At 39.5% G+C, this 26,342-nt stretch overlaps 1 protein-coding gene and 1 long non-coding RNA gene across 8 annotated transcripts in view; one reads left to right on the top strand and one right to left on the bottom strand.

Annotated features, from left to right (window-relative positions):
• Positions 1-18,622, bottom strand: part of SMAD9 (SMAD family member 9) — a 76,191-nt gene extending 57,569 nt beyond the window's left edge. For 2 of the 7 annotated variants that reach the window (XM_039872967.1, XM_039872969.1), the window contains exons 1-3: positions 16,487-17,405; positions 13,220-13,340; positions 12,498-12,550 (exon numbers count right to left, since the gene is read on the bottom strand). The gene's annotated coding sequence lies outside the window, so the exon portion shown is untranslated. Of the gene's footprint in view, positions 1-12,497; positions 12,551-13,219; positions 13,341-16,486; positions 17,406-17,945; positions 17,965-18,017; positions 18,077-18,532 lie in introns of those variants that run through there. The other 5 variants (XM_039872972.1, XM_039872968.1, XM_039872971.1 and 2 more) reach the window with 5 other exon arrangements.
• On the top strand, positions 18,197-21,331 carry LOC120610612 (uncharacterized). The gene is made up of 2 exons (XR_005654964.1): positions 18,197-18,653; positions 19,666-21,331. It is a non-coding gene; the product is annotated as an uncharacterized LOC120610612 (long non-coding RNA).
• Positions 21,332-26,342: the final 5,011 nt, after the last annotated feature.

Here is a 26,342-nt window from a genome sequence, read left to right as displayed (position 1 = left end):
GTGAACAGTGCTGCCATGAACACTTGTGTACAGGCATTTGTTTGGGTCCCTTTTTCAGTTTTTTTCGAGTATATACCTAGGAGTGTAACTATTGGGTCACATAGTTTTAACATTTTGAGAAACCGCCAAGCTGTTTTCCACAGCAGCTGAACCATTTTACATTCTCAACAGAAATACATTAGTTGCAGTTTCTCTACATCCTCACCAAACTTTATTTTCTGTTGTTTATTTGCTTGTTTCTTATTATAGCCACCCCAGTAGTGTGAAGTGCTGTCTCCTAATGACTAATGGTGTTGAGCATCTTTTTATATGCTTGTTGACTACTTGTATATCTTCTTTGGAAAAATGTCTATTCCAATCTTTTGCCCATTTTTAAACTCCATTGTCTTTTTGTGCTGCACTGTGAGAGTTCTTTATATATTCTAAATACATAAATGGTAAGATAGATGATTTGCAAATACTTCCCCTTTTCTATATGCCTTTTTACTTTCATGATAATGCTCTTTGATACCCAGAAGTTTTTCATTTTGATAACATCTAACTTACTTTTTCTTTTGTTACTCATGGTCTTTGTCAGATCTAAGAACCACTGCCAAATCCAAGGTTATAAAGATTCACCCCTATGCTTTCTTCTGAGAATTTTATGAATGTAGCATTTATTTTTAGGTCATTGATCACTTTTGGTTAATTTTTGTATATGGTATGAGATAGGGGTTCAACTTCATTATTTTGCATGAGACCACACAGTTGTCCCAGCGCCGTTTGTTGACGGAATAATCTTAACACATTTGTTAAAACTCAATTGGCCACAGATATTTGGGTTTACTTCTGGACTTCGAATTCTATGCCATTGATCTGTATGTATATCCTATTGCCAAGTAACTCACTGTTTTTATTACTGTAGTAAGTTTTAAAACTGGGAAGTGTGAGCCTTCCAACTTTGTTCTTTCTTTTCAAATATTTTCTTATTTTTATTGTTTATTGTCTCTTTTTCTCCATCACAACATAGGCTTATCGGGACATGGATTTTTGTCCTTTTATTCACTGGTACCCCAACACATAGAATAGAGCCTAGCATACAGTAGGTGTTTAATATTTGCTAAATGGATGAATGGGCTCCTGAGAAAAGTCAGAGGAAAGGGTGGAGTAGAAGGAGAAGAGGCAAGGAGAGGATGAGGAGGCCATGGTTGGACGGTTCCCACCAACGAAGAGCTGAAATGGCAAGGAGAGAAGTGGGTCAGGCCTTGGCTCCAGGGCCAAAGGACTCTCAAAACTTTACTAGCAGGAGGCACGAGCAGCAGCAGCCACTCTGGTATGGGAGTCAGTCTTTAGTAATTCAAATGTGCGTAAAACTAAAAATCATCTAGTTACTACCACATTGAACATTTTATGTTTTTTTTCAAAAACAAAACATCAGATAAGATGAAACTGACTGAATAACGATGATTCATTTTCTCTGAATTGAGAGGGAAAATAGCTTTTGCATCTTATCTCAAGAGTCTCCACAGCTCTTAGTATATAAAAATAATTATTCTTGATAAGTTAATGCAATTTTACAATCATATCAGAAAACATACCCTGCAATGCCAAAGTACCATTCTGACCTTTTAAAAAAATTCTGAACAAAATGTTAAACAAATACCTTTATCACATGTAGTCAAATAAAATAACTGGGCAGTGACCTCAGCAAGTCTGAACACTACTGTCACTAGTGGGACAGAAGCTGGGGAAGAAAAAGCAGAGCCGGAGACCACATGGAGCAACCGAAGATAAATGCACTGGTAATTTCCTTTGATGCTCATTACTTTCTCTTTCAATATAAAATTTTAAAAATGTAAATAATTAAGGAAATATGAAGAACATCACTACTGTTGAATATATATTATGTAAGTTGCCACTAAATAATTGTATTTTCCTTACATAATGGCAAATACTGCTGCTATGAGATTAAGCAATAAATTGCTACTCCACAAATTAAGCCACATGGTCCCATCTGTTTCTAGGTTCCATTACAATACACCTACTGGTTAATAAAGAAACTATTAACCAGAGAATGCAAATATGCCTTTATGCCTTTTATTTAACTTTTGAAAATCAACAAGCTGTTGTCTACGTAATTTGGCAGAGTCTGATTTATCATGGGAGTTAGATATGCATCTCCTGATCCCCTTGCACTGCTAATGATTCAAAATAATATGTGAAGTACATAAAGTGTCACTAAAATTGCACAGCTCTGGGGTTTGCAGGTGCTGATCACTCTACTCAAACCTCAGGGAAAACGTACAGTTGCACAGGGAAGTCATCTCGGGTTTAATGATGATCTGGGAGTTTTATTCCCTGGACAGAGGTGACAGCCTGGAGAAAACTTTGCCTCAAATTGGTCTTCAACTCAGAGACTCAAACACCACGGGCAATTCACCACCTCACCGCAAAACCCACTCAAGGGGGCAAACTGCTACCCTTGAAATCCAGCTCGGGCACCACAGGCCTCTGCAGCGTCGCCAGACAGAGCTCTCTCCCCAGCCAGTACCTTGTGCCTATTACTATTTTCACTTTGGTTTGTAGTTTACTTGTCCGTATGACCCTGCTCTGTTAAAAGACAAAGCCTTTAAGGACAGTGACTCTTAGTCTTCTACGTAGTGCTAATCCCTCACATAAAATAGGCATTTAATAAATATTTATTATTATTTCTGTTAAATGACTGTCACCTAGTGCTGGTGTCTGGAAAATAGTAGATGCTTAATAAACATTAATTATTAGAAATATTCTTCTTTTTCTTTACTTAAAATTTCACTTGTTTTCATCTTTTTATCACCATTCAGCTGCTAGACTCAGCTTAGGCTCTTATGACCCTAGTCCAGTAGTCTTCAGTAAAGGAAGAGGGGGTCATTCGGCCCGCCGAGAGATCAGTTGGCAATGTCTAGAGATATTTTTGATTGCCATTACTGGGCTGGAGGGAGTGGGTACCACTGGTAGAAGTCATGGATGCAACACAGAGGAAAGGCCCTCCCATGGCTAAGAATTATCCGGCCCCAAATACCAGCAGAGCTGAGGCTGAGAAACCCTGACTCATGGTCATTCTACTCTATTCCTACTCTTTCTCTCCTCTAATCTATTCTTCCTAAAAATCTTTTTTAATTGAGGTATAATTGACATTATATTAGTTTCAGGTGTATGACATAATAATTCAATATTTGTATATATTTGAAATGATCACAATAAGTCTAGTTAACATCCATCATCACACATAGTTACATTTTTTTTCTTGTAATAAGAACTTTTAAGATCTACTCTTCTAGCAATTTTCAAATATGAAATATGGTATTATTAACTATAGTATCCATGCTATACATTATATCCCATGACATTTATTTTTAACTTTGAGTTTGTATCTTTAAGTTTGTATCTTTGTATCTTTGACCCCCTTCAACCATTCTGCCTATATCCCTATCACCAATCTGTTCTCTGTACCTATGAGTTTGGGTTTTTCTTTGCTTTTTTTTTTTAAGATACCACATATAAATGAGACTAAAAATCTGTATTGTCCTTATCTTGTTCGAAAGCTCTTACACTTTTTAAAATGTCTTTGTTTTTTAGTTATGAGTTGCTGCTGAATTTTTAATAACTATCAAAATATCAATATGTCAAAAGCAGCACTGGAACCAATTAAACATTTTTTTATTTCTAATCTATCTGTTTTACAACTCTCAACTCAAAGGAAAGCTTTTAAATGAGGAGGACACTGAGGGGAAAAAAACAGACGCTGATGAATGGCAGTTAATTTTTCTTCAATGATTCAAATTTCTAGAGCTACAAAGGCCAAATGGCCTTTTAAATTTCATTTGCAGAATAAATGCTGTCTCACTGAGTGTTGTATCACACACTGGGCTGTTATCTCTTATGCTGGCTAGATGTCCTCTAATCTAACCATGATTTGTTTAAAATTAATGTGACCTAAGATTTGTGGGTTTTAGAAACAAAGCATTTAAAAAATATTTGATTCCTTTTATTTACATGACTACATGTTATGAAATGTCACAAAATTAATTCTTAAATGTGAAAAGTCATATACATAGACAAATAGGTGGAAGACATATATAAATTATTTTGGAAACTATCTATTAAAAACCACATTCCACACAAATCATGTATCTATTAAAGGTTTCATATTCAGAATATACAAAGAACTCCTACAACCCAACAACAGAAAAACAAACAACCCAATTCAAAAGTGGGCAAAGCACCTGAATATACGTGTCTCCAAAGAGGCCATACCATGGCCAGTAAGCATAGGAAAAGACGCTCAATGTCATTAGTCATTAGGGAAATGCAAATCAAAAGCACAATGAGATACCACTTCACACCATTAGGATGGCTATTATTAACAAAATAGAAACTAACAAGTGCTGGCAAAAATGTGAAAAAATTAAAACCTTTGTGCACTGTTGATGGGAATGTAAAATGGCTCAGCCATTGAGGAAAACAGCTTGGCAGCTCCTCGAAAATTAAATGCAGAATTACTATATGACCCAGTAAGTGCACTCCTAGGCATATACACAAAGGAATTGAAAACTCAGGTACTTGTACACCAGTGTTCGTAGCAGCAGTATTTATAATCACCAAAAGGTGGGGAAAACCTAAATGTCTGTTGACAGATAAATGCATGAACAAAATGTAGCCTATCCATCCAACAGAATATTATTCAGCCTTTAAAAGACAGACATTTCCAGTACAAATTAGTAGTTGATAGTTGGGCACGGGGATGGGGAGCACTGCAGAGGGAATGCAGTTAGCATTAATATATTGGCTAGGTGGAGGGCCAGGGGAGGGAGGGAGCAATTGGGGGGATTGTTTTATGAACTATGTAGATGTCTAACCAATGTACTGGATACTTGGAACTGATTTAAATACATAAATTTTTTTTAAATGATGATAATGTTTGGTAACAACAACAAAAATAAAACATTTTAAAAAGTTAAAAAAAAAAGGCAGACACTTCTGACACATGCTACAACATGGATCATTCTTGAGAACATGACGCTAATGAAAGGACTTAGACACAGAAAGAAATTTTGTATGATTCCACTTATCTGAGGTAACTAGTACAGGCAAATTCATAGAGACAGAAAGTAGGATAAAGATCCCCAGGACCAGGAAGGAAGGAGAACGGGGAGCTGACAGGCACCGAGTACAGTTTGGGAGGATGAAAATGTTCTGGACATGGAGAGTGGCTGTGGTTACACAACAATGTGAATGTGCTTAATCCAACTAAATTATATATTTTAAAATGGTTAAAATTATAAGTTTTATGTGTATTTTACCCCAATAAAGAAAAATCTCATTCCAAATGTTATAATAATTTGCTTCGTCACCACCTTCCAAGGAATTTACAAATAGAGTCTCCTTCTGTCAAAATTAGAGGGATTTTTTTTTTAACTCTAATTTTGAGATGGAAAAGAACGTGCCATCAGTATGTGGAGGGCTTGAAAGAAATTAGAATCCCTGACAACATAAAACGCTGTGAAACCTGCACCTACCCCAGGCACCACTGTATGGCTTATAGCCTTTCAGCGGCCCACACCCACAAAGGGTGCCACCCCGTGCCATCCCTGGCTTTCCACCAGCCTCTCAGGTCCTTCTTCCACTTAATGCTGATTCACGTAAACATATCAATTTTCCCAAACAGTGGCAGTTTGCAGGGAGAAGGAAAGTACTATTTTAAAAATAACACTTGCTTCGACACTAAGAAACAAGGGGGAAAATATGGAACTAATATGGAAAGGTTATTTTTAATGAGATGTATTTTCTATCTCAGAACCAACCAAGAGCAATTTTACATACCATTAATCAATATTATTGAGTTTTATTTTCTTGGAATCAGTTATTGTTATAATGCAAACTACAAAACGCCTTCAGCCAAATCAAATAATTAAATTTAACAAACATTCATAAATTCAATAACTGTGAGCATTCTGAAAAAAAGCAGAAATATAAATTTCTTTTCATGCACTAACACATCTCACATTTAAAGTTGTGTAAGAATCTACTAATACTCCAGAATCTCTTTGACTTCAAATCCCTCGGAATGGATTTGAAATTCATTCTTTCATAAAAATGACTCTATGATACCTCCCAAAATATGAATGCAATAGACTCTACTGCATTAAACTATTACTGGGTTAAGCAAATTTACCTTACAATACACAACTAAGTGCAAGAATATTTGAAGTTTAAAATATACTTTTTTATCACCATTCCTGAATTTTGGTACACTGTAGCCCAGAGGAAGTGACATAATGATTGTTTGAGTCTCATCTGACAAAAGCCTACAAATTTATCAAAATCTCCACAGTGCATAAAATACACACACAATCTCAATTTAAAATAGAACGCCTCCCATGACGGCTTGATTTCTTTTTATATTAATACTGAATTTCACACAAAAGGCCCAAACTAAAAGAGATATATTTGCCCAAACCAAGACAGTTATACTAGGCAGCCTGTCCTCATGCTATGCAGCACTAAGGTCAGCTGATGTCACTGGAATCCATATTGATAAGCCATTGGGGAGATCCTGGTCTATGTTCACTAAATTCCCTGAGATACGGTTCCTTGGGCCACTCGCATAGCGTGATTTTTCAGCTAGAAAGCCAATGCTGACTCGACATCATTTCTTAAGTTTCGGTGGAGATCTAGAATTATTTTTTAAAATAAAAAGATGAGAAATATCTTTTATTGTTACCACTTTTTTTGGAGATGGAATCATTCCATTGCCTGTTTGATACTTTATTTATCCCAAATGTAGTGAAAGGGAAGTAAAATACACATTAGAACAGTAAAGATGGAACCTCAAGAATGCAGCTCATCCTTTGGGTCACATTTAAGGTAGTATGCTATATCTTTTCACCATGTATTATTCTGAATACTAAGAGCATAATTAGACATTTTAAGGGTAAGCAACTCATAACACTGTTATAAGAGAATGTCAACACTACTTTGGGAAAAGCATGACATAAGTTTTTAGCATTCCAACCTATTATCAGTATATGCTTGGAAATACTGCACAACACCCCACAAATAGAATATTTTATTATTCAAGTTTGGAAGGGCTCACAAGTTAACTAGTGTTTCCATTAACAAGAGGCAACATGATGTAATGGATGAAACACAGGATTTGCAGGAAGAAGACATGAGTCCGAATCCTAGCAACATCTCTAACAGTGACCTTCAGATAATTAACCACTTGGATCCTGTTTCCTCTGTGTAAAGCTGAAACACTAATCACTACCTTTCATACTGAGAGAATGCATGCAACAGCAGTTTGAAAACTTTAAGCTAATGCAGGGATATTGTTTTTTAGTGTTAACAATACTTATTCCTCCTGTATGCCTCATTGTAGAAGTAAAAGGCGTCCCTCTCCCCAAAAAAGAAAAAAGAAAAACAAGAAACAGATCAGAGACAAAGAAGGGGGGAAAAGGGTAAATGTTCACATCAAAAAAATATTATCTTAAGTATCTCAACATATTAGCATCTCACTAGGAATTAAAATTATGTAATCATTTTCTTCCTAGTCAACATTAACTGCTACTATTCACTAGGTATATCTGGTGGGTAGAAATTTCTGAGCCCATAATATATACTTTCTATGTACTCTCAAGATCAGACAGAAAGAGGAAGAAGGTAAGAGGGTAAATGGAGCCTGACAGAAATGGAGTGATCACTGTATGAAATCTGACTATGCGGCAACTGCACCTGCACAAAACATAATGAGAACAAGCAACAAGCAAAACAGGGGTTCTACCTGCCTAAACAGATGTTATCAAGTCTACACAGAAAAGATCACCAGATCTATTTACAACTGTTTTCAGCTCAGTTTAAACAAGTATGTTTATATGATTTTCAAGTTTATATCAAATTAAGGCAGCAAACTGGGAGAGGGAAGAGAAGATGCTACTAGCAGGTGCAGTGATAGCAAAGCGAAATCGAAGCTGGCAGCTTAACTCCAAGGAAAGTGACCAAAACAAACAAACAAGCCCCCCCAAAACAAACAAACAAACAAAACAACAACAAAAAAAACCCAACCCTATTAAAAAACACCGGGTCTTAAAAAAGCACAAGAGTTCCAGGTCATTGCATCTGGGAACTCCTGGCCCTTCTTCTGAGCTCGACTTGCTTGCCATGCAGTTTCCAAACTGTGTTCTTTAGAATTCTGGAGATGTCAGCGAACCTCAGACGCAACAAGAGTGGAAGAAGGAGGTAGACGCCAGAGGAACACAAAGCACGAGGCTGTCCCTCTGCAGAGGCCACCTTCCTCCAGAGCAGCCTTCTTCGTTTGCCTTACTTAATAAGGCTCCCTTGATGAAAGGGCCCTTTGTTAAAAAAAAGATTTTTTTTTAAAAATTTGAACACCACTGATGTCCACATTTCCGGATCCTTAAACTCAATATGCTCCGATGTAGAAATGGAATCTATGCCAGGAGTTGGGGAGAAGGAGGAGTAAATAGGCGGAGCACAGAGGATTTCCAGGTTAGGTGAAACTAAGTGTCATTACACATTTGAACAAACCCACAGAATGTACACCACCAAAAGTAAGCTCTTGTTAACTGTGGACCTGGAGTGACAATGATGTGTCACTGTAGGTTCAGTGACTGTAATGAGCGAACCAGTCTGGTGGAGGATGCCCACAGCTGGGGAGGCTGTGCACGTGGGGGTGTGGGCTACAAGGGACCTCTATCTTTCACTCAATACTTGTTATGAACCTAAAAGTGCTCTAAAAAGTAAAGGTTATTAATTTTTTTTAAAAAAGAGAAAGATATGGACCCTATTAGCCTTCTTAAAACAGTTTTACTTCCTTCATTCCCTATTTGTTGCTAGCCCCACTCTCTAATCTGCCCAAGCTAGAGACCATGGTGCCACCTGTGACTCAGAACCAGCCCACGGAAATTCTATCCTTCTTCTTCCTCAATCTCACATTCAAATAATCACCAAATCCTGCCACATATTTCGTAGCTATGTCCATTCCAGACGTCCCCAATGAGTCTCTTCCACTCCAGGAAGCTATATTCTACATTGAGGGGAGACCAGTTTGCCACCCCAAATAAGCCTTTCGAGATATTGATCTTAAGCTGGTTATTAAGAAATGAAAGACTCAGAAAGAACTTTTGACCTTCCCCCTTTATCTGCCTAGGGGACTTCAAATTAAAAAAAAAAAAAAAAACCTGTTTAAAGGGAGAGAACTAGTCATCTTAGCATATTTATCTCAACATACATGAATTAAGTGAGACAGACAGGAAGAGCCAAGCAAGTCGGTTTGTTGGACTCCCTCTGTGTCCCATTGTTTCTGGGTGGCCCAGCAAGAATTTGTTTACATGTTTGCTCTTTCTCAACTACCTGTGAATTGCCCACTTTCCCTTTGAAATCCCACACCCCTGCATCCCTCTCCTTAGTCCAAAACTGGTCACATAAACTTCAACCATCCCATGCATCCTTGGGTCTCATATTCTTATGGCATCCCTATATGTACATATGTAATAAGTTTTGGCCATTTTCTCCTGTTAATCTGTCTCATGTTAATTTGATTATTAGCCTGGCCAGAAGAACTTAGAAAGGTGAAAGGAAAATTATTTCTTCTGCTTGCACACTCCTGTGCCTCCCCTCACCAGCCCATCTTCCTGTTGGGCCCCTCATGTGATGTTATTCCAAATCCAGAGCTGATCCTGTCACATTCCTAAGTAACACATCTTGCTGTGACACTAAAGCTGAATTGGGACAGTAACTACTTCCAAGGACTGGAATTAAAAGTGCTTTATTTGTGCTTTAAAATGTTTCTCCAAAATTTCTACTATAACCATGTATTCATATATTTTACATGGAAAAAAAACAGTATATATCATGCGGAATATGATTTATTTCATGCTTGTAACATCAGTTTCAAATCAGGCTCCTCACAATCTAGCCTCCTCAATCCACATTCCCAGCCTCATCAATTCTCACCTCCTTTGCCCTTCACCCCTCCTCTCTGCCCAGAAGGCCTTTGCAAAGCTACATCCTGCTCCTCCTTCAGGCAGAGCTAGAAGCCAACTTCCTGGAAACCCTCCCCGTGGCCCCCAGGCAGCAGCATTAATCAGCTCCCCACAGCTCCCTGGCCTCCGGCAGCCCCTAGCATATACCTTCCCAGTACACTTGACTCCTTGTGTTTGTTCCGAGTTTTCCCCAGAGAAGCCAACCTCTTTCTAAAGGCTACAGGCCACGCCAGAGTGGTGTGCACGAATACTTGGTCTGGTACTCAATAAACATTGCATAAATGAAGGTAAAATCCAGCTTTATCAATAACATTAGCTACTGTATTATTAAACCCTATGTAATTAGTCTAACTTCTGACCTAAAAAGCCCATTGCTTTGTTGATGTGATACAATTAATTCCTTTGAAAGGCAGAATAATATAATGCTTTCCTCCTTCCTGTGCATTTAATCGTCTACTTAAGGTGTAAAAAACACCAATGTGCATTTAAATACCTGCAAAGTGTTAAATAGTTATAAATAACATCAAATATTTTTTTAAATGGTGTGTGGCAATTTTTAAAGTTTTATTGACCTATGTGTATTGTGGGAGGTTGAGTTTCCTGGCCAAAGGCTGCCTGAGGGATGAAGATTATACACTGATGTAGAAGAATCATTAATAAGCTGTGTTATGGACTGCTGTTTGAGGAAGCTCAAATTTTTAATTGTCATCAACATTCATGACACAGTGGAGATGGTTGTCCACCACTACCTCACCAGCTTCACTAGGTGCGAATGTAGCCATTTTGAAGCATCGCGCTACTTCGATTTGTGTTGAACGTCCTTCAACCCCCCCTTAGCTTATGTGATGTTCCTGTTCAAACCATTTAATACCTCTCCTTGACCACAAGTTAAAATTTAATAGTTCTCTTTGCCTACAGATTAAAATCCAACTGCCTCATCCTTCCTTCTACCTTACCCTACAAAACACCAACTTATCTGAGGGCAGAGGAAGGGGAATAACTAAAGGAAGAAACTAAATTTATCAAGTATCAGTGATGAGTCAGACACTATGGTAGGTGCTGGCCGTTTCAAGATAAGACACGTTCCCTTCTTGCTATGATATTACAGTCCACAGGGTGAGACAGAAATCTAAACACATTATTACCAGACAGGTGATAGATGCATTATTACAAGTGCTATTAAGAGGCTCAGGGAGCTTTCCCGTAGGAAGGGTCACACAAACTCACTCTTGAACCAGTAGAGAATAAAGGGGAAAATTAGGGAATCAGTGGCTCTTTCTCCTGACAGACCCGGCAGTACAATTCCAGGCCTCAGCATCCTTAAGTTCTCACAAGGACTTACTACAAGAATATCCATTCCCATTACGCCTTCTATTTCACCTCTATTTAGAATTCCACAACGCAAATGAGATCATTCTAATTATCTTTGTCAAGAGTGACTCAAAATTCACACATAGTAAAAACGAAATTCTAACCAGGAAAAATATAGAGAAATCCAAATAGACTGCAATTTTTTTCACATAAGAAATCTTATTATTGGGTAAACACTTTGATATTTGCTTTCTTGACCTCTCTCTCTCTCCCCCCCTAATTAGGCTGGAGACCAGGATTTTATTTCATATGTTGCTTTATTTTGTTGTTGTCCCGAGGCCCTGTTGTGGTCTTCGTAGGGAGTATAACTACAACAGGCACAGAGTATATAACTGAATGAAAAACCTATACAGGGCCCCCAGAATTGATTAGTCCCATCTTCTAGGGCAATTACTTCATCCACAAAAATCACAACATTTTAAAACCCCAATATATAATCAATACAGTATTTTGAAAATAATTAAAAATGCATATTTGCAATAAATTTAGATCAATGACAACAGGTGCCACTCCTTTGAAATAACACTTAGGCACCAACTTGCCATAGTTTGCAAACACAGCCGATCTAATGACTGCTTTGTGTAAACACATAATTAACCAATAAGCCCAAAAGGAAGCATTTATGTACAAAAAGGTTTTTGAAAAACGTCTAATCCAATTTCTGCTCCTAAAGATGAAATATCACTATTAGAAAATAGGGAAAGAATAATATAAATGCATCTACAAGGGAAAGAAAGCCACACCAGACCTAAAATCTTTTTCGCTTAACACATTTTCTCATCTTCCACATTCACTGGCTCCTAATAATCACTCATATCATTAAAAATAATTATTCACATCATTACCCACAGACGGTCCCACTTTATGAACAAGTTGTGCTCATTTCTGTGATGTCATTTGGAAAGTTTTCTTTATCTCATAAAAACAATGTTCTGAGTGCTGATATAGTCCCTGGCCAGTCCACGAAGACCCTCTTAACCCCTAATACAGGTGGCATCTAATACTGCTAACCTCAGCCCAAAGATGTGGCATTACTTTTGGCATCTGCCAACCTGCTTTTGGAAGTACCCCACAATTGCCCAAATGCACAAACTTTTAACTTACCTACTATTTTTCCTTCCTTCTCCAAAGAAACTCTAATGCTCTCATGTGTGATTCTTAGCAAAAAAAAAAAAAAAAAAGGCAAGATAAAGTAATGGATTTATAATGCAGTGTGAATAACAAAAGTCTCAGATATTCTATCGCAAGATGGAAAACTCTGATGGAATCTGTGAATCTTTCTGAGTTATTTTCTGAAATGTGTTACTAACAAGTCAGTTCAATTTGGATACAAGAATTCAGAAAGCAACTCCTAGCACTTTAGCTGAACTATCGTCCATCAAACTCTCCTTAAAAATATCTGTGAATCTGCTCTAAACTGTCCTCAGCCCACAAGTACTTAGGACAAAATCCTTCAAGGCTTTCAATAAACTGCCCCAATCTACAGTTCCAGGTCTATCTTCCCCTGCCTTACCCATTTCACAATTATTGCATTTTGTACAAAATCATTCAAGTGTGCACATATGTTCGTGCATGCGCGCGTGCACACGCATGCTCACACACACACACACACACACACACTAAAGCAAATCTACATTTGATCAGTTTCCAAGCAGTTTAAAAGATTGAAAGTGAAAAATATTAGGCTATATTAGACATTCTTCCCAGGGATGTGCCCCTTGGATCTGCAAGTTTAAGCTGTTGCTAACCTCACAATGTCCAACTTCCACTACTTCCAAACCCTCTCTAAACTGTTTCAGAACAAATCTCCAATGTCATCAACACACCTGGGTGGCCCAAGAGCACATGTGCACTTCCCAGATTATTTGTCCAGTGGTTGAAAACGGAGAAATGGAGTTCTGGAATGAGTGGTCATTCTTGGTAATCCAGGTGTTTGTACATCAAGGCCTGCATGTCAGTACAATAGCACTAAATCCATTTCACTACTGAAGATACACAGTCCCTCAAAGTAACATTTGAGGGACTTACAGTCCCTCAAAGTAAAATTTGAAAAAAAAAAGGAAAAGGAAGTGATCAGATATTAAATATTAAATTTCTGCAAGGGGAAAATCATATATAAAAATAATCTCCAGCAGTGATGGCTTAGTCAGAATACCAAAAGAAAGATTTTTATATTTAGCACTCCTCCCCAAAAAAGAAAATCTAAATTGTCTTTAGAGGAACTTTGTAGGACTCCTTTACATTTATTTTATGGGTTAATTTCTGTCTTTGAATTAAATATGGGTTTGAGAATGAAGGAAAAAAATATTTTCAGTATTTATGACTTCTCAAGTGATAAAATCCTCATATTTATAATTTGTTTCTTAATATTTTTGCATTTCATTTCAAGTTTTGAATTTAAATTTGTGTCCGTCTCAGATTCTTAGAAGATTGGTTATAAGATGATTAGACTTCACAATTAAAACTATATAATTGAATATGTTACACAAGCATATTTATACCAAAATAACAAGTTATAGTTAACACTATATTAACTCTGAATCACTTTAAATATATGATGTATTTCAAGATGTGATTTAGTATTGTTTGGTAATGTAATGATCAAAGCACAGAAGGGAGACTCAGCTTCCTGACAAGGCTGATAACAAGCCCTTTATACATCCAACCTGACCAAAATAGCAGCTCATCTCAGCAGCAATCTACTTCTTGTGAGCATAGTCTGAAACATATACACTAAAAACCGTATCAATTTTTACATGGCTACTGATGGAGGTCAGCATATTGTGTTAGCGATTTTCTGTGGTATCGCATTAGTCTCATTGCGGTAGCCATATCACATTAAAATCTGCTTTTTTTTTTGCTAAATGGTTTCCATTGTGTATTTAGTGAATCCGATATGGAAAATTGCTAATGCAATTAGTCTCATAAGCTTTCCTGACCGTAATGCTCAGCCACAATATTCAGAAGAAGGTTCAACTAGTCTAGAGGGGTTTCAGGCCAAGCTCGCCACAGCCTCCGAACAAGTTCAACGCTGGCTTCTTGGAAGATGGACCATTAAGACCTACTGTACGAGGGAAATTCCTTCGCAGATTTTATTTCAGAAGAGACCATGGGTTCAGTGAAAAATGTGTTATGTAATAATCATTGACCGCGCACTATGCAGGGCATCATAGTTGGCACCAAGGGAATAAAAAGACAAATGAAACACGTCCCTCCCTTCTCACATTCTGAAAGGATCACTTGTAGAGGATAAATAAATCCTCACTTGCAGAGCATATGAGTGACAATACAACAAGAACTATGGCAAGAGTGGGAAATGCAAAGAGTCACAGGAGCTCAAAGAAGGACATGCCTTTGGCCAGGGTCATCAGAGAAAGGTCTGTGAAGGCAGCACCTGGACGATGAGAAAGACGCTAGGTCGGAGGATCTGGTGAGAGGTGGCCAGGCAGTGAAAGGCCTAGTTCTGGGCCTCAGCATGAGTACAGGTGCAGAGGAGAGGAAAGCCATATTAAAATTTGGAATATTAAAATTCACACTTTAATTGCAGCGTAAAATATGGAAGGAAAGCAGAAAGACAAGCCTGGAAAAGTGGTCTGGATCGGCCTGAGGACGAGGGCCAAGGAGAGCAGTATGCGATACTCAGGATGGGTCTGGGAGAAGGGCTGGGGTGCAGCCCACCCCGAGATTAACCTCAGCTCTCACAGGTATGATGGTGCCTAATGCTAATGAATATCTTGAAACCTCAACGACTTTAGTTAGTACATGTTTCTTAAGATACATAAGTTACAGAAATATTTATTTTAAAAGGTAAATTTATTGCCAAGTGGTATTTGTTTATTTTTTGTTATGTCCCTACTCATGACGTTAACATTCACTGGGTTAACAGAAAAAAAAAATCACTAAAGTGCTCATACTGTTATAACTACTTATGAATTTACTGTTTGCTTTTTTTTAGAATAACTTTTCAACTTACTAGCAACAGTTACCAAGGAAATATAAATCCAACAGCCTAGACTTACAACTATTAGAAGAGATCATGCTTTCAATATGCTGCTATATTTACTGTTTTATTCTGGACACTTTCCTGTTTCTGAATTCCTCTCTAAATGTTACAAGCAATACGCAGAAAATCTGTACTAAGCCTCATTAGAGCTTTATAATTTAATGTAGTATGTTTTGCGAGTTTTAAAAAAACTTTATTTTTCATCATCTTTACCCTCCCTTAAATCAGATTACATTCTGTGGATAAGTATTATTTTGAACATATTAAGGCAGCATATGATGAAATTGCCGTTCTATTTATTGCAGAGGGAATGTCGGATATAAACCAGTTAGCTGCCTAAGTGCTTAGAGTGACCACTTATTAAACACTTCTCTCCACTTTGGAAAAGGAATTTGTGCTCTCGTTAATCAGAATTAAAGCTATTTGTAAAAATAAAATTAAATATTTTAATCTTTATGAAATAATTTCCTGACAGATTTTTCCCCTCCAACTGATCACACAATTAGAAAGGATCAAGAAGTTTACCAATGGTTTATTACTTATAGATATCCTTGGCAATATTTCATTAAAAAGAAAACTCTTCTTTTTCTTTCCTATCTTGGGTAATCAGAGATACAGCAGTTGACATGCGTGAATATTTTAACTGAGGATACATAAGTAAAAGAAAAAGACTTTAAGAGGAGAAAAGTCAAACAACTTATGCTGACTTTAAAATATTAATGAGAAAGGTGTGAGAATTGTGAAGTACTTAGGGGTTTCACCTAAAGTTTGTTTATATCTTTGATTTTTAGTACACACTGTGCTGATAAAAAATGAGTTTGCTCAGATCAAAAATATGCTGACATTTTCTTAAACATAGCTTGAAACCACAGAGCTAAAGCATAAAACAATTCTGACAAAGATATCCAGTCAAGCACAAAAATGGGAGCTGGCTGTGTCAGAATAGATTAAGAGGCCAAAGGCTGTCTGCTAAAGACAGTTAGTTGTCTAGCCATCAATTAAGGCAATTATTATCACTAAAAGTTATTTTTATTATTTGAAACTTCTGTCATATCATATTTAAAAATGCTCCTTATATATAAACCATTACATCATTGTCTTATCTGCAGTGTTCTTCTTGGATAACCACAAACTTGAAAGCAGTCCAAAATCTTGTTCCTGGTTTCCTACAAGCATAGGAAAAATCACTTATTGAATTGTCTATTTGGAGTTAGGAGAATGCGGTTTACTTTTACTTCCTTTTTAAATATAGATCACTATTTCAAAAATGTAAACATCTGATGGCTTCCCTCACAATGACAGGAATCCTAAGTCAGAACAGAAGCCTGTAGTATTAACATTTCACTCACCCAGAAGGATACCCCAAAGGCTCTGTTCAGTTATGGCCTCGGAGGTAGCACTGATAAATGCCTCAGGACTTTCAAGTTATCCTCTATTATTCCTGCTAGAACCACACTTCCAAAAGGTCATCCAAGAAATCAGGCAAGGCACTGAAACGGTACTTGTAAGTTGGATTCATTAAAAAGCAATCCACACTCTCCTGAGGGTGTGGACCTGATCGTGAATTACTCAGTAAAGAATTCACATGCAATTTTATTCCAAAACTAGGTTTACACCATTTGTAGGTTATTTCTCAGGAGTACCAGTTCTAGCCCAGAAAAAAGTCAACAGAGTATTTGTAAACTATCATTTCAAATTTCCACTGTCAAGGGTGGGAGGAGGAAGGCACAGTAACAGGAAGGCTCGTCAGCGATCAGTCCTCCATAGAAGTGTTTTTCCCGCTTTCCTCCTTGCGATCACAATGCTGGCGTCAGTCAGTCTCCTGCATGGGTTCCCCACCTCGCCCCCTCCCCTCTGCGGAGAACTGACACCGAATAAGAAAGAAAGACAAGCGAAGAAAAAGACAAACACCCCAGCTCCCAACACAACCCAAGCGCCAACTCGGAGACACTCGAACAACATCCCTAACTTTCTTTTTTTTTCCCCTTCACTTTGCGTGCCTCAAAGGTAAGCAGAAGCGGAAGGTCAGTGAGGCCAACTGAGTCACGACACACACCCCCCTCCCGCCCCATCTCTCCAGTGTTGTCCCCCTACTCCGGTCATTGCAAACGCGCACTCAGCTCCGAGTCTGGGTCCCTGTGGCGCGGGTCCTGGGTGCCCGGCCCGCGCACACTGCCCAGTCCGCGGGGGGAAGGGAGGAGAGGGGCGGAGAGCGAGCGCGCACCCCTGCCCGCGCCCCCACCCGCGCCCCGGCCACAGCCCCGCGCTCCGCCGCGGGACCAGCATCCTCTGGCCGGTACCGGGGCCAGCGGCCCGCAGGCTGCGGCCTCGAGGAGCGCGCGCGTCCATTTCCTCGGAGCTGTCCCCGCGGGCGCCTCGTCCGCCCCACCCCAGCCCACCCCAAACAGGCTCCGCCAAGAAACCCGAGGCTGAAGAGAACAGAGAACCAAGCCGCGCACCGAGAGCCTCAAACACTTCCCTTGTGGAGGACAAACTCAGCCACACGCGCACGCACCAGCCCGGCGCGCGCCGCGGAGGGCATCTCTTACCTGTGCCCGCGGTGCACTCACCCTCCCCGCCCCCCAAGACCCGCTGACCCGCTCCCCGCGCCTCGCACTCACGGCCTGGCTGCGCGCGCGCGCGGCGGCTGCAGGGCCCGGCGGCGGCGGGGACCGAGACAGCGGCTGCAGCGGCGGCGGCGGCGGCGGCGGCGGCCCCAGCCGGCGTCAGTCAGACTGGAGCCGCGAAGCCTCATCGCCCGTATTAGTGCGCCGACCTGGAAAGCTGCCAGCAGCCCAGCTCGCGGCGCGCCGCGTCCGCAGCCCCGCGCCGGCTGCTCCCGGAGCCCGCGCCCGGGGGCAGCCCGGCGGCGGGGGCGCCGCGGCCCCCAGCCCCGCTGTCTTCTCCGTCCTCCTCGACCGTCCGCGACAAAGCCCAGCTCGGGGTCTGCGGTGGCGAGGCTCGTCCAGCGTGTGTTACCCGCGTTTCTCTCTCCCTTGCCACCCTGCGACTTCTCGTCTCCACCTGAAGCCCGAGGCCGAAGGAGGGTTGTTACCAGAATGAGAGATACAGGACCAGCAAATCGGTTTGGAAACCTCCTGAGCCACTCTGACATTTTCCGGGCCCTGATGCTTACTGTTTCTTGCCCTTTGTTCCTATCCGCTTTTCAGAGTAAAGGAGATCATTATGCCATGGACAGCGCCAGAGCAACTGGTTTGCACTGCTGTAGTTAGAAGAAAATCTAATCACTCTGAATGGTGAGTGGTTGTTAAAACTAGTCATATAATTACGTGGATTGTCATTTCCTTACGTGTATTTATTTGCTTAACAGCCATATAATATACTATATTATCTAATCTAATAAAGATAACCTATGGGCACTGAGCAACGTTAATGTACTACCTTCCTGCCTCTGGCTGCACCTACGTAGCCTGTTTTTTGAGGTCACTATGGACTCCTAGAACCCCCTCAGAATATGCTTAGGAAGTACCACCAGCATACTGATGGCCTTTGATTCCCCATCAGCACTTACTGCAGAGGTGAAAGTAGAATAAACCCGTGTAAGATAGTATTCAATCGCTCCTGTGCATAGGAAAACTAGTCCTCCAAAAGCCATGATACCTCTGAAATGTAAACACAAGGCCTTGATTATAACTGCTTTTTCTGGTTTTGAGAACTGCACTTTCTTCCCTTGGCAGATTCTATTTTTGCATTGTCTTGCTGTTGTAATTGAGCAATGACCTTGTTTAAAACAGCATCTGTAGAACATTAAACTCGAATTTAACTCTTGTTGCTACACCTGGCCAACTTACCTCTGCTCCAGGCTAGGTGTTAAGTTTGACTGCTCTGGGTGTGAAACCGCAGGGAACATTTGGACTGCTAAAAGCTACATATTGTGCTTGGTGTGTGTTTTATTGCAGGTAAACTAATTAGGGCCTCAGAATTGAACTTTGTGGCTCGCTCTAAAATATACATTGTTAAAAAATGGCCCGGTCACTCTTGCAGTTTCTTTCTCTTGAGTGCCTTTGACAGTGCAGAGGACACCCTGTGGAGCAAGGAACATAGCCTCTGCTGGTGCTGGCTCATGCTTCTGGCATGGAGTCCTTTCAAGTTCACAGAATTCTCCTGGCTTTTGGCAGGAGTTGGATTTACAGATTCTTTGAGTGTGTGTAATCTGCTTTCTCTGTATGTTCTTATTTACATACCAAGAAATTTGGGCATCTAAAAGTTAACCTATTACTTATACAATTCCTATCATTTATTCCTCAGACCTACTATAATAAGTTAATCCATTATACCCAAGAACAGTAAGACCGGGTGAGTTCCAAGAAGAAATGCCAGCTCTGGGAAAGAAGGCTCAGTGTTGACACTCCGTTTTTCAGAAGCTGACTCTCCTTATAATAGGAAATCCAGACTCTGCTTTATTTTTTCCTCTTGATTGGCTGCAATTTCACTGTTTGTTAGAACTTCCGCCCAAAACTACATAATGGGAATCATATGAGGGGGTAGTCTCAGTCATAGGTTGTGATTTGGTATAACCTCCAGTAAAATTTTGGTTCGAGACCTGAAGACCACAAGGTGAAACTATGCTGCCCCTTTTCTAAACTACAAAGACTTCTTGGCACAACAGGAGCTCCTGCGGCTTATACAGCAGCTTCCTTACCCATGAGAGGTCGGTTCCGAGATACTTCTGACAGTTTATAGTAATCCAGAGGTGCAGAGATTCTGCTTTGCACACTTTATCATGGTTCCACTCAGAGCCATTACCTGGAATTGTCGCCTGCACAGCCCTCCCCTTCTAGTCTCTTTCCCGCATTTCATCTGTAACTCTGTCCTAAGTCTGCACTCTTTCTGCCTCTCTCTCTTGAACTTGCCTTTAAGAGCAATCATTCATTCCAAATCTATTATTGAACACTTTCCTGAGTACCAGGTGCCTGGACTGACCACATGGACACAGGGCACTGGCCCTCAGTAAACTCAGTCTCACTAGGAGAGGTACCAACGAGTCTCATACAACTCCTTGTGTCACATAGGGGTGCAGGCACAGAGGAGGTGTCAGGGAGGTCTATACAGAGGCAGAATTTCAGCTATACCTTGAGTCCGAATGCCTACCACCTAGATAACCATAAAACCACTTCCCCCCAGTCACAGCGGTTGCGCTCTGTGGGCACTAGCTTCAAGGCAGCATGCAGGCTGGACTTCAGCCCCACAGGCCAGGCTCTCTGATGCAGGCACAGCCTGTGCAAGTATGAAGGCAGCCCCAAATGCCTACTATGTGCAGAATTCCTTCAGGTTTTGCATATGGAAATAGGTTTCCTAAGAGAACTGTCAAACTCAGATAAATAAGAAAATTTTACAACATAAGACAACACCAAATAAATGCTGTGTGATTGTGGCTAGGGAACAGTGGAGCATCTCGGTTTAGCAGTGAAGGGTGACAGCTGTCGTGCTGTGAGAGTCCCTTGCCAGGACCTGACTGCTTTATGCGCCTGCCACCTTTCATCCCTCACAGACATCCCAGAGGGTGAGAATTATTGCCCCCATTTAACAGTTGAGGAATCTGAAACTTAATGAAACACCCCCAAGGGCCTGACTCAGAATTCAAACTCTAGTCATCTCGACTCCAAAGCCCAGACATTTACTCACTACACTTCACGGTCTTCCTGAAACTTGAAGTTGAAAAGTGAGCAGAATGAGGCTAATGATAATTAAGAAGAAGAATCTACAGGCTATAAAATGGAAGTAGGTGGAGGAGAAAAGTTTAACAAGATAAGACGTAAGGGACCAGTTAGGAAGCCATTGTAACCATGTGGGCATGGGGTGAGGAGAGTTCAAAATGGAATAGTGTCTGTGGGATTCTAGAAAAGGCTGGAGGGGATGCATTTTGTGGACACTTTGAAGGGTAAATCAGTATAACTTGGCAAAAAAAAAAAAAGAATCGAGAATCAAGGATGGGAGAAAACTGGTATTTTGGGAAGAAACAGGTACTATGGAGTGGGAAACTGCTTTGCGGGGAAAAAAATCGCTCTCGTCCATAATTGTTCCCCAAATCCCTATCTATTTACTATTTTTTACTATTTTTTTCCTCATAGCAGATCACTACATGAAATTAATATAAACTATTTATTTGTTAGTTTTACCTCTATCAGAATACTGTTTTAGCCACTACTGTTATCCCCGTAGCCTGTAACAATGCCTGGCACATGGTAGATGCTCAATGAATATTTGTTGAATGAATGAAATGTTAAGTGTGTGGTTAAAATATCAAGAAGGTGATTAGAGAAGGGATGTAGATTTGGAATTTATCTGTAGAGGTGATGGCAGAAGCCTTGAGAATAAGTAGAGGAATAAGATCACATTCATAATGGAGAGGGAGGAAAAAGTGAAGCCTTAAAGAAAGACAAAGAATGGTCCTAGAGGCAAAAAGGTAGCTCAATTCAATTGCTTATCTTTCCTCTCCCCTACATTCCCGCCATTCTTCATTTGTCCACCTTATTATGTAACAGGATTGCAAACAATATTGGCCTACATCAGGCCAGGGCTGCAGGACAGGTGAGCTAGAATAAGAAGGAAGTTGCAAGGAGTAACAGATATCAAGAATTTTATGGGCAATCTTACAATTTACAAAATTTGCTAACTAACCTAATTTTTTAAAAAGCAAGACAAAAAAAAGCATTTGTAAGCCAAATTTGACTAGCAATTTGCAACCTCTGAGTTTTGCCCTCACTCTAGTTCATTTTAGCATCTTTTTTCTGTAATAGAGAAACAATAATTAAGGTAATTACTTCAAGTCGAAGACAATATTTGTCCTTTACTTCACTGTCAAACTTCACAATGCATGGTTGATGTCTGTCTCTCCTTCCTTACTCTCCTCCCTTTCTTAATTTCCCCAAATTTGCTTTCTGCTTTCCATTCTCACTGTTTAATCTCAGTGCTGTCCTGACATTCTTAGAGGTCACCAGTGCCCTTTTAATGAATAATTCAGTGAGTTTTCTTGATTCTCATTTTCAAAAACATTTTAAGATACACCTGTATTCTTTCATTTCAATTCAGGTTAATATTGGAATTAAATGTATTTAGTCAAATTGTTGCTTAGTAGCATGCTATTTGGGAACCATTTTCGGGCCTAGGTGAGACTGACTTTTTTTTTTATCATCTTATTCATTTTTAAGTGTAATTCAGTTTAGTAATGTTAATTCCGTATATTCGTTGTCATACAAAAGATTTCTAGAACTTTCTAATTTTGCAAAACCGAGACTAACCATTCAACACTAATACCCCCATCACTTTCCCTGCAGCCCTTGGCAACCAATTTTTCTACTTTCTGTTTCTATTTTAGATACTTTATACAAGTGGCATTATACTGCATTTGTCTTTCTGTGGCTAGCTTACTTCACTTAGTATAATGTCCTCGAGTTTCATCCATGTTGTAGCATGTGACAGGATTTCCTTTTTTAAAGGCTTCATAGTATGTCATTGTACGTATATACATTTTCTTTATCCACTTACTCGTCAGTGGACGTTGGTGTTGCTTCCAGCTCTTACCTGTTGTGAATAGTGCTGCTGTGAACATGGGTGTGCACATCTCTCTTTGAGATCCTGCTTTGAATTCTTTGGGATGTACACCCAGTAGTGGGATTGCTGGATTGTATGGTAGTTCTACTTTTAATTTTTTGAGGAACCTCAATACAGTTTTCCATATAGCTGTACCACTTTACATTCTCACCAACAATGCACAAGGTTTCCAATTTCCCCACATCCTTGCCAACATTTATTTTCAGTGGCCATCCTTATGAGTGTGAGGTGATATGTCATTGTGGTTTTGATTTGCATTCCTCTTACTGTTAGTGATGTTGAACGTCTTTTCATATGCTTATACATTTGTACGTCTTTTTTGGAGAATTGGTTATTCAAGTTCTCCCACCTTTATACTCTGTTAATTGTTTTCTTTGATGCACAGAAGTTTTTAAGTTTGATATAGTCCCATTTGTTTGTTTTTGTTGCCTGTACTTTTGGTATCATATTTGATCCTAATTATTGATACTTTCGCTGTTTTTAACAAACCCACGGTTTTTTAATAAATTAATGAATGAATTAATGAATAAATGCAACACAGATTTTTTAAAAGTACAGAAAACATTCTACTTAATTAAATGGCAGGAATTATTCAACCACCAAATCCCAATTCAAATTTCACTTGGCCTTCATCATATTGGGGGAAGTTGCCTGCAGCCTCCACTGAAGTATTAACCCAGTGCTGGTGTGCTTGAGTTTTCATTGAGATTCCTAAAGGCTATGAGTAGAGAGATTTCCCTGGTGTTCCCAGTTGGAACATGGAAGACAATTTTTCCACAGAAAGTGCTGCAAAGCATGGCTAAGCTTTACTGCCTATTAGTACAGAGTAATTCAGTTATATTATAGACATATTATTCATGTTTCAGACTGCTCTGAACCATCCTTTCTAACATTATTTTCATGGGGAAATGCCTTCTGGGTTCCAAACAACTGATTTATAAGCTGGCTTAGATGTAACTCACTTGTAAATTAAAGATGGGCTGAATGCTTCTAGGCATATACCGCTATGTGATTCTACAGGTGAGATTTGTAGGCATCATACCCTTAAAATTCAAAGTTCTCAGAGGGCAGGGAGAAGCTCTGTTTTGCTTACATGTTTAGAGCACTCTATCGCTATGTTAAGTGATCATGGAATGAGTTTCAAATAAAGACAATGTAGCATACAGAAAGAAAACCTAGATAGAATCAAATTTGGGAAGGTATTTTTTTGTGACCCTCAGAATATTAACTGGAGTATTATTACTTCAAAATCAATGAATTACAAATATATCACTTCATAGAGTCCTTTATTGGTTCAACATAATAAAATCATTAATTTGTAGATTTTGTGCTTTTGATAGTGCACAAAAACAAAGCAACCCACTAGACTGCTTCTTCAGGGGATTTAGCTATCAATAAAATGGATTATTTCATTCATATAAATGAATTGAAATGGGAGTATTATCTAACCATTTGGGAAACCTTTATTGAACGATCACAATTCAGGATGCTATGAAGACACACAAATAAAAGGCAAGGAAATTATAACTGAATAAAGAAAATGGAAACTAGAACTGGAGAATCAACTCTGAATGGTGGAAGTACACAACTATAGAGACCGAATTATAGATGTCTAGAAGCATGTATTGTCCAGATATGCTCTCAAGTCAAATAAACTCCATATGTACCTCCAAGAAAAAGTCAGAGGTAGAAAATAAATGGTCAAGTCGCCTGAGAGTAATGAGATTATATTGTTTTAATCATGCCCCATGATCCTTTGTTTCCTACTATTTATTTCAGGAGAAGCATGACTACTGGTTACTTGTGTGATCTTGGGCAAATTACTTTTCTATTTTATTATTTGTGTAGTGTAATTTGATCGAACTAAATAATGCATATAGAATTCTTATCACAGTTCCTTGCACAAGGTAAAATGATAGTAGCTGATATTTTTGCTTTTGCTATGGCTGCTTATTATTTTTGTTAGCAGGCTCTGTAATGTCGACAAATTAAACTATTTTTTCTCTCACAAACTGCCTCAGATTTTATACTATGCTGTAAGCTTCAGTGAATCTGTGCTTAGAAAGGTAAATTGGTATCAAGGATATCAGAAACTGTTCTTGATAGTGTTTCTTGAGGAAATACATAAAAAATATTGACATTTGCCCTCAAAACTCCTATTAAGTTTCAAATATGCATTATCACTAGCTTACTAAGAGCAATGAATTACTTTATTGTCTTTTAGTTCCATCAAGAATCTTGTATTTGGTTCAAGGCTTCTTATATTTGGTTCAAATCCTTGTAAATGCTCATGGTCATTCTTCTGTTGCTTTCTATCATTTCTACTTGCATAAGCCTTGCTTCATCCTCTTCATTTAGGTGACTTACATGCTCTCAAAATTTGACAGTAAATGAAGTTAGTTTATTCACTTCGTAAATATTGTTTACTTTATGCTAAATACTGTACTGGGGATACCAATTTGAGTAAGAAACAGTTTGTTTTCAAGGAACCTGTTGTCTAATGCAGATATAATAGTATCACTATTGTTCAAACTACTGAGAGGAGTCATTTTTAGCTTATTTGCTTTTCCGCTTGTCTTTAAAATGTTGTAATTAATGTATTTTTGAAAATTTCTACTTACATATCCCCAATTTTCAGAAAATGAAGAAGCATAGTCATTAGAGAGTCCAGTCTGGATCCAGACGTGGGCTAGATTAAGGGCTCCACTATGTCCTAGCTGCCTGACTTTGCGCAAGTAACCCCTTTGTTGCCTAGGTATCTCTTTTGTTATGAAAATTAAGTCTGTTAGACTGGATTAAACATGGCAGAGTGAGAGACGTCCCCAGATCTCTCCCCTTGAAACAGCAATAAGCTGAACATCTAAAACTCAACAAAAAACACCCGAACTATACACCAGAACGTCTGAGCATGGGATTTGCGCATAAGAGCTATCACAGGTCAGAAACCCGAGTGTCAGGAGGTGGACTGGGAGAAACAAAGAAGCTACCTCTTTCAGCCACTAGAGCTCCCTGTAGGAGGGGGGTGGGGAAGTGCAGCAACTTCCCTGAACAGCCCTGCCTGGAAGTGCTGGAACTTCTAGCAGCTGGCAGCAGGGCCCAGTCATTAGGGCAGAAGGCAGAGAAAATGGGATGGCAGAAAAGCGGGGACGGCAGAGAAATAACAGTTGATTTTTACCAGACACTGTTGCAAAACTGAGGCTGAGCTGCGGCCTCCATCATCCAACCCAGAGAGCCCCTCCGCCCATACCATCTGAGACAGATCACCACTGAGCCCCAGGGGAATCTGAGCAAATGCTACCGAAACTGTCGCTAATACTGACAGGGACTGAAACTGAGGGTAGTGAGCATGATAAAACATCTATAAGGAAAAA

The sequence above is a fragment of the Pteropus medius genome, unplaced genomic scaffold (genome assembly GCF_902729225.1).
Source record: "Pteropus medius unplaced genomic scaffold, Ma_sr-lr_union100, whole genome shotgun sequence".
NCBI classification, from domain to species: domain Eukaryota; kingdom Metazoa; phylum Chordata; class Mammalia; order Chiroptera; family Pteropodidae; genus Pteropus; species Pteropus medius.
This window is presented reverse-complemented; position numbering and strand designations above follow the sequence as displayed.